At 41.0% G+C, this 16553-nt stretch overlaps 1 long non-coding RNA gene across 1 annotated transcript in view; it reads left to right on the forward strand.

Moving 5' to 3' along the window:
* Positions 1-5705: 5705 nt before the first annotated feature.
* LOC129325150 (uncharacterized) overlaps positions 5706-16553 on the forward strand; it is a 41303-nt gene continuing 30455 nt past the window's right edge. Inside the window, exon 1 of the long non-coding RNA XR_008596583.1 lies at positions 5706-5772. This is a non-coding gene — a long non-coding RNA (uncharacterized LOC129325150). The remainder of the gene's footprint in view (positions 5773-16553) is intronic.

Consider the following 16553-nt stretch of genomic DNA (forward strand, 5'->3'; position numbering starts at 1 on the left):
CAGATTTCTTTTCTTTCTTGATTACCTCTTATACAGCCACATATTCAGCAACTGAACCAGAATGAACCAGCATGCAATAGTGGTCAAACGATGAACTATGATCTGGAAAACTGTGGTTCAAATCCACAATGTGCCATGGAAACTCCCAAGATGACCATGGGCAAGTCAGTCTTTCTCAGCTTAACACATTTCACAGGGTTGTTGCAGTGGTTATAAAACAGAAGAGGAAATAATATTGTTGTAAGCCATTTTGAGTCCCCACTGGGGATCTAGGTGGGGTACAAATATCTAAATACCCAGCAGTGTTAGGGTTGCCAGATCCCTATACCCTCCTGCTGGGGGGGGGCAGGGGGACCTGGTAGTCTTTCTGAAGACAATCTTCACTCATGCATGCTCCTAGCACCAATGTGATAATGACACTTCTGAAAGTTATGTCATTACATCAGTGGCAGCCATGCTCCTGCACTTTTCATGGGGCTAATTCAGCCCATTTGGGGCAATAATTGTCCCCTGCAAAGCACAGGAGCACTCCTGTGGCCAGCATGATGACATCACTTCAGGAAGTGATGTCATTTTGCTCCACTGGGAGCATGCCTGCTGAGCACTTGCTTGAGTTGCCTGCCAGTGGTGGGTGTCACCTCCCACTGATTGCCAATGATTGGTGGGCAATGGAGCAAACTGCTGGAAGATTGCTCACCACCTGTATGGAACTGAGAACCCTAAGCAATGTATTTTCCACACTCCTTATAAAGAAAAATAATAATAATGTTTAGCAAAAGAGGCCTATATCCAAAATATAGCAGGATTTAAAGAAAAATATATCTCAACCACCCTATGTAAAAAATAGACCAACTATTGCTAGAGGAGTACAAATAAGTGGAAATGCATTAAGAACAAAACCAGAATGAATACAATGAAGATGCATCAGTGAATATATGGCCACAAACAACGGCAGGGAAATGATTTGAGAGAACCTTATTATATGTCATGCTCTGCAAGAGCAGCATTTAGAGAGATCTGTGAGTAGGCTGTCAAATTGTTTATCACTGTGAGCCAGAGTGAAGGCACAATGAATGAGGTAGTGAAAGAACCTAGGAAATCTGATGAATTGCCCAAAGTAAGCTCAGATCACAATCTAGTTATGTGGAGATTTGGAAAATGTATTTTAAAAATTAGATGGAGAATTAACGAAGATTTACTGCAACAGGAGGGCAATCTAGATTTGTTACAGAAAGAAACCAGATTTTTTATACAATATAATTTGGATAAATCTGTACCAACGTATAAAAGTATGGGATACGTACAAAGCTGTAATGAGGGGTGTCTTAATGGACTTAAATGTGAGAGACAAAAAAAGAAAAGAAGAAAAAAGGAAAGAAATTCAGGAAAAGATAAAAATCAAAGAGACTCAATTAAAGAAAAGACCGGGGGAAAAGAAACTACACCTGGAGATAAAGATTCTGCAAGAACAATTAAAAGCAATGGACAACAAAGAATTGGAATGGGAATGGAAGAAATTAAGACAAAAAAACATTTGAGGGTGCCAACAAGCCGGGGAAATATTTAGCTTGGCAATTAAAGAAGAGGAGGGAAAAAAGAGTGATAACTAAGATTATAGAAGAAGATAAGACGTTAATGGATCAATCAGCCATAAGTAGAGCATTTTATAAATTTTATGCCAAATTATATCAGAGTAAAGTGGTAAAGGAGGATAGTATTGATCAATATTTGAGCAAAATTGACTTACCAAAGCTATCTGAGAAGTGGAAGCGAAAATTAAATGCTGAAATAACAGAAACAGAAATTATGGATGCAATACAGTCGACTAAATTGGGGAAGGTACCAGGACTTGATGGAATAACGGCTAAATTTTATAGAGTAATGGCAAAAGAGGTGGTGCCTTTCCTGAAAAAAGTGATGAATGGGATCTTAAAGGGACAAAAGATTCTGGAAACCTGGAATGAGGCTAATATATCACTGATTCCAAAAGAAGAACAGGACCTGTGTAATGTAAAAAATTATCGATCTATATCACTGTTAAATAATGATTACAAGATTTTTGCGAAAATATTGGCGGAGAGGCTGAAGGAATGGCTGGCTGAATTTATTGCAGAAGAGCAAGCAGGATTTTTACCAAACAGACAGATTAAAGACAATCTAAGGACTGTAATAAATGCAATAGAATACTATGACAGACACTGTGAAAAAGAAGTTGGTTTCTTTTTTGTGGATGCAGAGAAGGCTTTTGACAATTTAAATTGGAATTTTATGTTCGCTACAATGGAGAAGTTACAGATGGGAAAAGAGTTCATCCAAGCGGTAAGAACTATATATAAAGACCAGTGTGCTGCAATCGTAGTAAATGACGAATTAACTAAGAGACTGGAAATACGGAAGGGTACAAGGCAAGGTTGCCCATTGTCTCCACTGTTGTTTGTCTTGATATTGGAAATTTTACTGATGCAGATATGAGAAGACGACGCCATAAGAGGTTTGAAGATTAACGGATTTACATACAAAGTCAGAGCTTTTGCGGATGATGTGATGGTTATTGTAGAGGATCCAATCCAAAATATGCCAAGATTGTTGAATAAGATAAAAGAATTTGGTGATTTGGCTGGATTTTATGTTAACAAAAGAAAATCTAAGATATTATGTAAGAATATGGTGAAACAAAGACAACAAGAATTAACGGAAATTACCAACTGTGAGGTAACACATAAAGTAAAATATTTAGGAATAGAGCTTACTGCTAAAAATATTGACTTATTCAAGAACAATTATGAAAAGCTGTGGCAACAAATTGATAGAGACTTAATCAAATGGAATAAGTTGAATTTGTCGTGGCTAGGAAGAATAGCAGTAATTAAAATGAATGTACTTCCATGAATTATGTTTTTACTGCAAACAATACCAATAATAAGAGACAACAAGCAATTTGACAAGTGGCAAAGGAAAATATCGGACTTTGTATGGGCAGGGAAGAAGCCTCGAGTGAAGATGAAAGTCTTATGTGATGCCAAAGAAAGAGGGGGATTACAATTACCAAATATAAGACCATACCATGAAGCAATATGTTTGGTGTGGCTTAAAGAATGGATGTTGTTAGAGAATCTTAAGCTCTTAACTCTCGAAGGATATAAAAAATTTTTTGGTTGGCATGCGTACTTATGGTACGATAAAATTAAAGCGGACTCTATGTTTCTGCATCATTATATTAGGCGAAGTCTCTTCACGGTCTGGCAAAAATATAAAAAATATTTGGATGAAGGTATCCCGACGTGGGTGGTGCCAATGGAAGCCATTGACCCGAGGATAATTTATAATAGGGAACAATGCGTGTCATATAAAGAGGTGTTGAAAATGGAGCAGAATATGATTAAGCTTAAAACAGAAGATGAAGTATCTTATTACGGATGGTTCCAATATAGGCAGATTAAAGACTTATATGATTTGGATCGTATAAAATCGGGATTTAAATGGAAAAATTCGGAATTGGAAGACCGTATACTACAAGAAGGCAAGAAAAAGATTTCTAAAGTTTATAAGATCTTGTTAAAATGGTATACAGAAGACGAAACTGTTAAAGTCCAGATGGTGAAGTGGGCTATAAACTGCAATAGAGACATAACAATGGAGGCATGGGAATACTTATGGAAAAATACATTGAAGATATCGACTTGTACTAATATTAAAGAAAATGTTTACAAGATGATATATGGATGGTACTTAACGCCGAAGAAAATAGCATATGGGAATAACAAAATGTCAGATAAGTGCTGGAAATGTAAAAACCATGAAGGTTCATTATATCATATGTGGTGGACCTGTGAGGTAGCAAAGCAGTTCTGGGGAGATATTATAAAAGCTATGACTGCAATTTTACAAATTCAAATAAATAAGAACCCAGAACTGCTGTTGTTGAATTTGAATATGGAGGGGATTCCCAGGCAATATAGAACATTACTATTTTACATGACAACAGCAGCGAGAATTTTATACGCCCGCAAGTGGAAGACAAAAGAAGTACCATCTATTGAAAATTGGATACAAAAATTGCTGTACATGGCAGAAATGGACAAAATGACAAGAAAGCTGAGAGAACAGAGTCCAGAGGAATTCTTTAATGATTGGGGGAAACTAAAACAGTATTTGGAAAAGAAGTGGGACGTAAAGGGAGAAATGTGGGTGCTAGATAACTATTAATTTGGCAGAAGGGAAGAGAGGGCGATCTTTACAAGAGGAGAAGAGATAAGTTAGAAACATGTTGTAATTGTTAATTTGATTTTAGGTTTTTTATAGTTTAACATATATCTATTTTAGTAGTATATTAGAATGAATAAGAAAAGAAAAAGATATAAGCAGTAGGTTTAGACAGCGGGTTGGAAAACTGTTGGAAGTCTGAGATAAAGGGGCGAGGGGAAAGGGTGGGGGAATATGGAAATGAGGGTATTAATCAAAAAATTGTAATATTAAATTTTACTCAGCCAATAAAAATCTTTTAAAAAAAAAAAGAAGAAAGAAAATCTGACGAATTAAAAAAAAACACTTCACAAGCCACAGACAGTAGATGTGTGTGTGTGGCAAATTGGGGCCTCTCTTTCTCTTTTTTTTTTCAACTGGTAGACCCCTCCCTTGCCTACCCCTCCCTTGCCTAGCCTGGCACTTAAAAGGCCCGTGTCACTTTTCTGTCTCCAGGTAGTTGCTGCCACCGCTGCTACTGTATGGGGGTTCTAGTTAGGCAGGGCAGTCTCCTAACCTCCCTACTTTCTAGCGGTCCCAAGTGGTTGGGGAACTATATGGAACAGAGGATCTTTATTCCTTCATTAATTCCAAAAAAAGTATTTAAACGTATAACACTAAGGCAAGTATTAAGTGAACGGAAGGAATAACACAACATAAAACGAAACCCCTACTCTCTCTCTTTTCTATACTCATACCCTAACTAGATGTTGTGTAGGGCAGGTGCAATACTTTGTTACCTGGAGTTAAATTAGACCTATATCTACCCTCAGAGCCACCTGTGGGGCACTGAGGCCTAAGTAAAGGCTTGGCCTTGGCGGTGGCAGGTTAAAGTTGGGGAAATGAGAGTGGGCCAGTGAGAACCCATGGAATACCCCCATTGGTGGGGAATTGGGGTCTGTCAGGAGCGGTTGTGGCTTTATGGCCCAGCTGAGAGGGCAGACTGCCTGATGGGACCTTCCAGATAAGTCCTTCCCTCGGGCTTTATGGCTTGGGGTGCTTGGAGTTTTATGTGGGGAACCATTCACCTAGCTGACTGGGCCCAAGCCATGCCTTACGGATGGCTCGTGCCCGGGGCAATGGGTCTTGTCCAGACAGGTTCAAGGAGGAGGTCCCATGGTGACCGCTGGCTTGACCTGTTCTGCTAGTTAGCCTCTGTTGCCATGTAAACTGTTATGTTGTTGCCTTAATAAAGTGGCTCTTAGTACCTAAGCCTGTGTCTGCCACTTACTTCCAACTAGGGTAGCAAAGGACAGACAGTAAGCAACATCAATGAACCTTGTACTCCTAGCAAAAAAATCTGCAGCAAAAAAACCCAGCCAGGAGATAAAACATAAGAACAGTTTACCTTGCGAGTGGATTAGCAAAGGCATTTCCCAATGAAGGGGGCCCTTGGCAACAAAGGAGCAAACAAAAGGGCAGGTCATGGACCATCACAGTGGAGTTGGTGCCAGTTAGTTGAGGAAATATTGCAACGCATTGCAATGACATGGAGCATTTACAGCCAAACAAAAGACAAAGAAAGTTAAGGTATGTTTAATCCACTTGGTGAAAGTAGTAGTAGTATGATAAAAGTCATTTTATAGATGACCAGGAGCCACCTGGAGGCACAGCTTCCTAGTAAAGCCCCCACACAACAGAGGTAGCTCCTGAGATGGCACTAAATCTCAAACTCGCAATGTGAGACTTCACAGAAGCCACGAAGATGAAAACAGAGTTGCACTTACTTGTAACTGTTGTTCATCAAGTGGTCTTTTGCGCAGGCATACAATACATAACAATAACAACATGGTAGAATCTTGTCAGAATTTGTTATACAAATACATGACAGCAAATTGCATTTAACTTCTAGAGCATTGTGTATAATCTTGTTGATATCAAAACAGGTTTTATGAAATGAAATTAATATTAGAGTGCAGTTCTCTTTTAATGGGTGCCAGTACTGCAGAAGTCTATTTATATTAGTTTGTGAGTTGTTTTCAGCTCCAATTACTCAGTACATGTTTCCATGTGGTTATTATGCTCTATCTTGTTTTTAAAAAGCCTCTTTCAGGGTTAGAGAGAAATATATAGATCTTTCTCTAGCTGGCAAGTTATTTGAATGAGACAGGGAAGGGTATGTGAAAAATGGTTTACTCGCAATGCATAAAATTCACAGCTGTGGAGACAGCTCAAGGCCTACATGTTTCTTAAGTCTCATTCACACATCCAGCATTTACTTCACATGCCTATACCACTCTCAACCTATGTAACCTTGACTGATGCACTGACTAAAATCTTGTATAAAGTATTGAGCCATTACAACAGTGAGGAATTGCATCAATTTATAGATACTGCTGTGATCACTTTATTATCCTACATATACTTCTCAACTTGGTCTCAAAGTTTAGATCAAAAAATCTGCACAAACGAGACTGGTACAGAAAGGGGAGGTATTTCAACAAGCTTGGGAAAATCTGAGGAAACCAGAGAAAATATATCATCCTCCCAAACTGGGTGGGGCTAAACCCTAATTACAACAGACGTTTTAAAAAGCCAAATGAAAACTTGAGAAATGACATTATGAGATCTCAGTGGCAGAGGGAGGCTTGGAGTGGAAAGCACATGCATGTCTGTCTCTGTGTGTGTGTTATGTAGGGGTGTGAACCCAAAAAATATTCTGGTTTACCCAAAGCGGGAAAACAATTCAGGATAACCTAAAACTTGAAGTGGCAAGCCACTTTGGGATTTGGGTGTTTAAATGCTTTGGTATGCTTTATAAAGATTCGGGAATGTTTACAGAGCCCACTGAAGCTCAAAGCAGCATTTTTCTTGCAGTTTGCAAATGGCAAGAAAAGTGTTGCTTTCAAATGCCGGCCACTTTATAGCTGATGGGAGGGGGGATCTCCCCTCAGCTGAAAAATGTGAAGGGCATTTAAAAGGCTTTTTATCTTGATGAGAGGGGAATCCCAATCCTGTAGGCTGAAAAAAGGGCTTTTTTCAGCTGATCAGAAGGGAATCTCCTCCCATCATCTCTAAAGCAGCCAGCATTTTTATAGCAACACTTTTTCTGTCGCTTGCAAGCAGCAAGAAATTATTGCTCTTTGCCCAAAACTTCCCAAAGTGATATAAATCGCTTCAGAAAGCTTTGCTTTGGGGTCCTGAATTGGCTCAGCAATGCTGGGGCCGATTCAGGAACCCCGAATCTTTCCAAATCTGTCCTGATTCAGGTTAAAAACTGAAATTGGAAACCTGAAGTGCACACCCCTAGTGTTATGTGCCACCAAGGTGACTCCAACCTATGGCAACTGTATGAATGAAAGACCTCCAAAACATCCTATCATTAACACACTTGCTCAGGTCTTGCAAACTGGAGGATGTGGCTTCTTTTACTGTCCAGCCATCTCGCTTCGGGTCTTACTCATTTCCTATTGCTTCAATTTTTCCTAGTGTCAGTGCTTGGCAGGTAGAATCCCCCAATTCTCCACAGCAAACACGCAGGTGTATTGGTTGAAGTAACGTTATTAGAGATTCAGCAAGTTCAAGGTGCTCAGACAAGTGCATTGGCAGAAGTGACATGATTGGGGCTGGTGATGTTAGTTATGGGGAATGTTCCCACGATCAGGATAAGGATCATTAAAGTTTTTGGGTGTGAAAGAACCAGGGGGTTGCCAGGGAAGAGGCAGGTTTAGACTAGAACAAAGATTGAAATCATCAAGAAAGATACATTTTGAGCTGGCCTCAAGCAGCCTTCAAGGACACTTCTGGAAGTAGCGGGGAAAGAGAAAATGAATACTTGCAAGATAACCTACTGCCTTAACATCAATAAGAAACTTCTCATGCCCTCAGAGGGCCAGTACATTCATGGAAGATATACAGACAGAATATATTCATGGCAGATATGCAGACAGGCATATTTGACATATTGCCCTCCCCAAGAAGGTCTCCCCCCCTTAGACTTGCCCTGGTTTGTTAGGGTAAGCCTTGTGAAATTTGTTTACAAGTCTCTGGGCATTTACATTTGATGCTTTTACCAATTCCCTCTGACTTACATCGAAATGCACCCAACAAATTAAGTAAAACAATTTCCCCCCCTTCCATTTTGAGACCACGATTTCTTTCACTTCATGGTGTAGCTGTCCATCCACCACAAGGGGGGGGGAACTCTGCGATCTGGGTGCCATTTATCAAGTAGGGGAGCTTTCTTTAGGAGGCTGAAATGAAATATGGGGTGGACATTTTTTAAGTTCTTGAGTAGATTTACCTCTATAGTCACTTCATTGATTATTTTCTTGACCTGAAATGGACCTAAGAATTTCCACCCCAGTTTTTTACTGGGTTGCTCCCCTCTGAGGTGTTTAATGGAGATGTACACCTGATCTCCCAGTTGTAATTTCCAAGGGACAGACCTTTTTTTGTTTGCATATTTTTTGTAATCCTCTTTGGCTTTTTCCAGAGTCTTTTTAATGATGTCCCATTGGGTGGTTAAGGTAGACCACGATTCTCCCAGATCCCCTGGTTTATGGTTGGCTGAGGTTTTCAGAAATGGCATTGCTGTTGCTTCATATCCATGGGCTATCATGAAGGGGGAGGCCCCCAGGGAGCTATGTGCTGAGTTGTTGTAACAATATTCTGCAAAAATTAGAAAATCAGTCCAGTTGTCTTGCTGGTAATGTATGTAGTACGTTAAGAATTGTTCCAGAACTTGATTAACTCTTTCTGTTTGTCCATCGGTCTCAGGGTGATGGACAGAGCTAATGCCTTGTTCAATCCCTGCTACTTGCATTAGCTCCCGCCAGAAGTTGGCAATGAACTGGACTCCCCTATTGGATATTACCTTATTCAGAAATGAGTGCAGTCTGACCACGTGTTGCATAAAGAGGGAGGCTAGTCTCTTTGCAGTTGGAATTTTAGAGCATGGAATGAAATGAGCTTGCTTAGAGAACAAATCAACCACCACTAAAATTAGTTTTTCCCTTTGAGAGGGGGAAGTCAGTAATAAAGTCCATTGAAATCACAACCCATGGGCGGGAGGGGGTTTCTAAGGGTTGTAGAAGACCAGGCGGTTTCCTCCATCTGCTTTTCCCCATCAAACACACTTGGCAAGTGGATACATACTGAAAAATGTCCCTTCTTATGTTTGGCCACCAAAATTATCTCTGTATCAGATGCAAAGTGTCCAGCTAATCCAGAATCATGATATTATTTCAACACCTCCTTTCTTAAACTGGCTGGAATATACAATTTATCTTGTTGGTACCAGCCTCCCCCCTCTCCCTTCTGTAGTTTGTCTTTGGGTAGGGTGTCTCCCTCCCTCTCTGTTTCCTCTTTCACCTTTTCCTCCCAGTCCGTGGAGGGAGCTTTTTGCTTTAATTGTCTGGCTTGGCTCCAAGTGTTTACTGCCCCCCCCCAACTGAGCTGGTGAAAACATTGTGTCTATCACCTCCTCTCTCTGGCTTTTATGTTGGGGCATCCGCGAGAGAGTGTCTGCCAGGAAGGTAGATTTGCCATGGAGGTGCATTAATGTAAAATTAAACTTGGAGAAGAACTCTGCCCAATGTAGCTGTTTGGCTCAAAGTATGTGTGGGGTCCGCAGTGCTTCTAAATTGTTATGATCAGTCCAGACCTCAAATGGCACTTTAGCCCCCTCCAACCAATGTTTCCAAGTGCTCAAAGCCAGCTTGACTGCTGAAGCTTCTTTATCCCATATCGCCCAATAGAGTTCAGCTTTGGAATTTTTTTTTTTGACACGTAGGTACAGGGGTGCAATTTTTCATCATCATCTGCTTGCAAAATGACCTCCCCCCCATTGCTACATCACTGGCGTCCACCTGTACAATAATTTTTTGGTTCTCATCTGCGTGCTGCAGGACAGGCTCGGAAATGAATAGAGTTTTTAGATGCTCAAAAGCCTCTTGGCATTCCTTAGTCCAACCCAATTTAGCACCAGGCTTCATCCTTTGTGGCCTTTGGGTTTTAGAAGGTCAGTTAGTGACAAAGAGATCTGGGCAAAGTTCTTTATGAAGGGTCTGTAGAAGTTAGCAAAGCCCAGGAATGATTGCAGTTGCCTTCGGGTTTGGGGGTCCCACACCACCACAGCTTGTATTTTGGCGGGGTCCATTTTAATCCATGACCTGATATTCTGTATCCCAAAAAATCCAATTCCTCTTCATGGAATTCACATTTGGACAGTTTTACCAGCAGGTGATTGTCCCTCAGGGTTTTAAATGCCCGCCGTACTAGTTTTACATGGGGCCCATAATCTTGAGAATAAATCAACATGTCATCTAAGTAAACAACCACGCCCTTGTACAGGTACTTGTGTAATACCTCATTAATTAAATTCATTAAAAACCCGGCACCCCTTGTAATCCAAATGGCATGACTTTATATTCAAATTGTCCCAAAGGAGTGTTAAAAACAGTTTTCCATTCATCTCCTTCCCTTATCCTTACTCAAAAGTACGCATCTCTTAAATCCAGTTTAGAGAAGATTTTCCCTTGGGACACCACTCCTAGCAAATCTAGGCTCAAGGGGAGAGGGTAAGCATTGGACACGGAGACAGCATTAATCCCCCTATTCCTTCTCCCCTGCCCAACTTGAGGGTCTCAAAGAAAACCCCTGGGGAATACAGCCTCATCCACCACCTCTCTTACCCCTGGAGCTCTTCTGTCAATGAATCCATCTTGCAGGAATTTTGCTCAGTCAAATATGTGTCCTTCGATCACACGGTTAGGTCGGTCCAGTCCTGCGGCTCTGGTGCCCTTATGGTGAAATGTGACGTACAATCAGCCTTTCAGTTGCTCTCCATCCACCCCCTAGATTTTTGCCTGCTTGGGTTCAAGTTCCAGGGTGAGTGGTATGTGGATAAGGCCATGCCCATGGGGTGCTCAGTTGCATGTGCTGCATTTGAAACATTTAGCACCTTTTTAGAATGGGCGGTGAAGGACCGCATGGATGTTCCACACATTATTCATTACCTGGACAATTTTTTTGATTGTGGGGCCCCTGGTGGGTCTGCCTGCACTGACTGCTTGCACATCTTTCAGAACTTGGCCAGCAACCTGGGTGTCCCTCTGGCACAGGAAAAGATGGAGGGTCCCTCCACTTGCCTGGTCTATTTGGGCATTGAACTGGACTCCGTGGCTGGCCTATCCCCCGTGCTTGTCAACAAATTGGACCGCTTGCTGGATATGCTCTCAGCCACACTGTCCCATCATAAATGCATGCTCAGGGAGCTACAGTCCATCATTGGCCACCTTTACTTTGCCTGCAGGATGGTTCCCCCAGGATAGGCCTTTTGTGCATGGCTGGCACATGCCACTGGGGGGGTCTTCTTCCCCCATCATGACAACTGCCTCACAAAGGGCATCAAAGAGGATCTCAGGGTTTGGCTCAGCTTCCTCTCAGGTTTCAATGGGATCTCCTTGTGGCAGGGTTCCTGAGACTTGGGGTCTGATTTACAGGTTCACTCCAATGCTTCTGGCAGTCTGGGTTTTGGGGTGTATTTCAAGGGGCGCTGGTGTGCCCAGTGGTGGCCCCCTTCCTGGGCTTGGGTGGGCATCCTCAGGGAACTCACTTTTCTGGAGCTATTTCCCATTCTGGTGGCAGTGGTCATTTGGCGGGAGCACCTAAATGACAAGTGTGTCAAAAGTCTTTGATTTTCTAAAAGAATCCACTCTCTCATCCAAACTAAGCAACAAATTCCAGTACAGTAAGGCGAAGCCGGTTTTTTTTTTTTCAAATCTCAGAGTGTTTTCATTTTAATTCTTGGTTTTTTCCCTTGCCAAATAAATTTGGATACTGATTTATTTAATTCTTCAAAGAAGGATTTATTAATGCAGATAGGAATGGTTTGATATAGAAATATAATCCGTGGTAGTATATTCATTTTGATGGTTGTAATCCTTCCCATCGATGAAAGATGTAAGCCTCTCCATCTCTCTAAATCTTTCTTGATCTCTTGAAGCAATTTCATGTAGTTGTCTTTTATCAGCGAGCTACATTTTGAAATTAAGTATACCTCTAAGTATTTTACTTTCTTCTCTAACTTAAATCCTGTCAGTCTAATTAATTCCATTGGGTTGTCATATTTTTAGTTATCACTTTTGTTTTCTGGTAGTTAATCTTCTTTCCAGCCATTGAGCCATATTCCTTAAGGTAGTGCATTAATTGCTCTATTGAGTCCAAAGGCTCCTCTAATATAAATAACAGGCCATCTGCAAATGCTTGCAGTTTGTATTTATGACCTTTAACAGATGCCTCTTTAATTGACGGATCCTTCCTTACAGTTCTCATCAATATTTCCAGCATCAGAATAAATATTAAAGGTGAAAGGGGGTAACCCTGTCTTGTCCCTTTTTCGATCCATATTGCTTTGGTCAAATCATCATTGCTAACTATTTTTGCTTTCTGCTTCTTATATATGGCTTCAATAGCTTTTATGAATCCCATTCCAAATTCCATCTCTTTCATCTGCTTAATGAAAAATTGCCAATTAATGTTATCGAAGGCTTTTTCAGCATCCACGAACACCATGGCCATCTGCTTCTCAGGATGTGCTTCATAATATTCCAGTAAGTTTAAGACAATTCTAATATAGTTTCTCAATTGTCTTTGAGGGAGAAATCCTGTCTGGTCTTGATATATTATATCAGGTAATCCTTTTTTAAATCTTGTAGCTAGTATTGTATCAAATATTTTATAATCACAGTTAAGTAGAGAGATAGGTCGGTAGTTCTTAATTTTCTTCATGTCCATTCCTTCTTTATGTATTAATGAAATTGTTGCCTCCATCCATGATTCAGGCAGGGATGTTGCCTCTAGTGCTATGGTAATCATATTTTTGTAAGGTAAAAGGATAACATCTTCTAGTGCTTTATAATATTCTGCTGGAAGTCCATCTGGTCCAGGAGCTTTCCCATTATTTTGTTTCTGTATGGCCTCCATTATTTCCATCACCATGAATGGATCATTCAGTCATTTCCTTTTTTCCTCTGATAGCTTAGGTAACTCTTGTTCTTGTAGGTACCATTTTTGCATTTCTACTGGTATTTCAACTTTGCCATACAGTTGGTTGTTGTGGATTTTCTGGGATGTATAGCCGTGGTCTTGGCATTGTAGTTCCTGACATTTCACCAGCAGCTGTGGCTGGCATCTTCAGAGGTGTAGCACCAAAACACAGAGATCTCTCAGTGTCACAGTGTGGAAAAGAATGACTATATGGACTCCCTAAAACTCATAAGGATTCAGTCCCACTCCGACCCATCATGAGTGCCATTGGTTCACCAACATATGAATTAGCTAAACATCTGGCCAATCTTCTACAGGACCACATTGGAAAAACCACGTCTTACATCAAAGATTCAGCACATTTCATCAACAAAATCAGTTCTCTGAAACTCAATCCACAGGACATACTTGTCAGTTTTGATGTTGTATCCCTATTTACCAAGGTTCCGGTAAAAGACACAATCGCACTTATTAATCAGATTTTTCCAGAGGATATAAGAGCCTTATTCCACCATTGTCTGACAACCAGTTACTTCCAATGGGATAACGAATTCTATGAACAGATGGATGGGGTGGCCATGGGAAGCCCTCTCAGCCCAGTTATAGCAAACTTCTACATGGAACATTTTGAAAAAACAGCTCTAGAATCAGCACCCCACAAACCTACAGTCTAGTTCCAGTTCGTGGATGATACCTCTATCATTTGGAGCCATGGTGAGGAAGAATTGATGGAGTTTTTAAGCCACCTCAACAATATCCACCTGAACATACAATTCACCATGGAGACAGAAACCGAGGGTAAACTTCCATTTCTAGATACCTTGGTCATCCACAAAGCAAACTTTCAGTTAGGTCACAAGGTCTACAGGAAACCAACTCACACAGATCGGTACTTACACAAAAACTCCAATCACCACCCTCGACAGAAAAGAGGCATAATAAAAACATTAGTAGACCATGCAAGACGGATATGTGAACTGCACTTCCTCAATGAGGAAATTAATCATCTAAACCACGCACTTCAAGGAAATAGCTACTCCAGAAATGAAATCAGAAGAGCGAGTAAACCAAGGATAAATCAAACAACTAAGGAAAAACAGTCTCCCACAGGAAAAGTGTTTTTGCCATATATCAAAGGAATCACTGATCAGATGGGAAAGCTTATGAAAAAGCACAGCTTACAAACGGTATTCAGACCCACGAGAAAAATACAACAGATGCTATGTTCAGCAAAAGACAGTAGAGACCCCCTTACCTCTGCAGGAGTATACTGTATACCTTGCAGCTGTGGACAAGTTTACATTGGGACCACAGAGCGTAGCATCCAGACAAGAATAAAAGAACATGAAAGACACTGCAGACTTGGACAACCTGAAAAATCAGCAGTGGCTGAACATAGCCTAACGCCAACAGGGCACAGTATCTTATTCCAGGACACCAAAATACTGGACAACACTTCCAACTACTTTGTCAGACTGCACAGGGAAGCCATTGAAATTCACAAGCATAAGCAAAACTTCAACAGGAAAGAAGAGACTTTAAAAATGAATAGAGCATGGTTTCCAGTCCTGAAAAACACCAGGCTATCAAAACACTCTATACCCGACAATAGCCCTGCAGAGAAGATTAGCATATCAAGCCCCAATCCATATGCAAAAGAACCTCCTCAGGATACAGTGAAGCCTCCCTCCATTAGCATTCCACACCCTGGGTAACTCTTACAGGATGACTCAGCCCAACCCCAACCCTCCTGAGTAGATATAAATGACCTGCCAACATCTTTTCCACACTGTGACGCTGAGAGATCTCTGTCTTTTGGTGCTATACCTCTGAAGATGCCAGTCACAGCTGCTGGCGAAACATCAGGAACTATAATGCCAAGACCACGGCTATACAGCCCGGAAAACCCACAACAACCATCGTTCTCCGGCCGTGAAAGCCTTCGACAATATATTGCCATACAGTTGTTTATAAAAGGTTTCCACAATTTTCTTTAGTTCTTCCTTTTGCATCTTTTCTCTTCTTACAGCATCATAAAGGCAGTGGATCAGTCTCCTTTCTTTTTCCTTTCTAAGTTTGTAGGCTAGCCATCTCCCTGGCTTGTTTGCATGTTCAAAGTAGTTTTGTTTGGCAAATTTAATGTTCTGTGCGATTTCTTCTGCCAATAACAAATTTATTTGATTCTGTAGAGGCTTAATGTTACCTTTTAAGTTTACATTTGAAGGGTCTCTTTTTAAGTCTTTTTCATTCTTCTCCAAGACTTTCATCATATCTTTATATCGTAGTTGCTTTTCTTGTCTTCGCTTGGCTGCGTATCTTATCACAAATCCTCTAAAATATACTTTACTAGCATCCCAAATAATATTCATGAGAGTTTCAGGGTTTATATTTTGCTGGAAATAATATTTCATTTCTTCCTTAGCATGTTGCTAAGGAAAATTAACGTCATTAATGAAAGGACAAATAGAAGAAGATTTTGCTGCCTCATGGATCCCCTTCTACAATTGGATTAAAAACAAACATAAAGAACTGAATGTAATAAATATATGATGGCAGTATTGTAACTTGCTACTAATAACCACAGTTGAATGATTTGTAGTGTGAAATGATATGATATGTAGATAAGTAGAATGCTGATACAAGCAGACTATATGATTTTCCTTTTACCTTTTCTTCTCCCATTCCCTTTCCCTTATTCCTATTCTTATGAGAAAACTAATAAAATACTTATTTAAAAAAAAGGACAAGGGTGTCCTCTTCTGGTGTGACAACCAGGCAATAGTCAGGGTGCTCAACAGGCAGTACTCTAACTCTGAGCGGGTCATGCATCTTGTACATTATTTTGTCTTGTCTTGCCTCTCTTGTAACATTACATTTTCAGCCCATCATGTAGCAGGTGTGGATAATGGCATTGCAGATGCCTTGTCTCAGTTCCAGATGGGGAGGTTCTTCAGCCTGGCTCCAACTGCTCATCATTCCCCAGAGGCCTTCCCCAAGGACTTGTGGCTCGTTGGCAGAAAACAGTAATGCACGAAGTGCTTTGTTCCATCAATCCATCAACCCTCCGGGCCTACTCATCGGCATTGGAGTGCTTTGTGGCCTTTGCCTCCAGGGTGGGGGACCCCGTCTCATGGCCCACCTTGCAGGATATGGTCTTTTGCTACCTGGATCTCCTGAGGGAGTCGGGGCAGGCTCCCAGCACCATGCAACGGGATCATGCAGCCATTTCCTTTTTCAGCAAGGCCCTAGGCCACCCTGACCCCTGTGACTGCTTCACTGCCAGAAGGTGGAAGGATGTGAATCATTTCTCAGTGACCAGC

The sequence above is a fragment of the Eublepharis macularius genome, chromosome 2 (assembly GCF_028583425.1).
Source record: "Eublepharis macularius isolate TG4126 chromosome 2, MPM_Emac_v1.0, whole genome shotgun sequence".
NCBI lineage: Eukaryota > Metazoa > Chordata > Lepidosauria > Squamata > Eublepharidae > Eublepharis > Eublepharis macularius.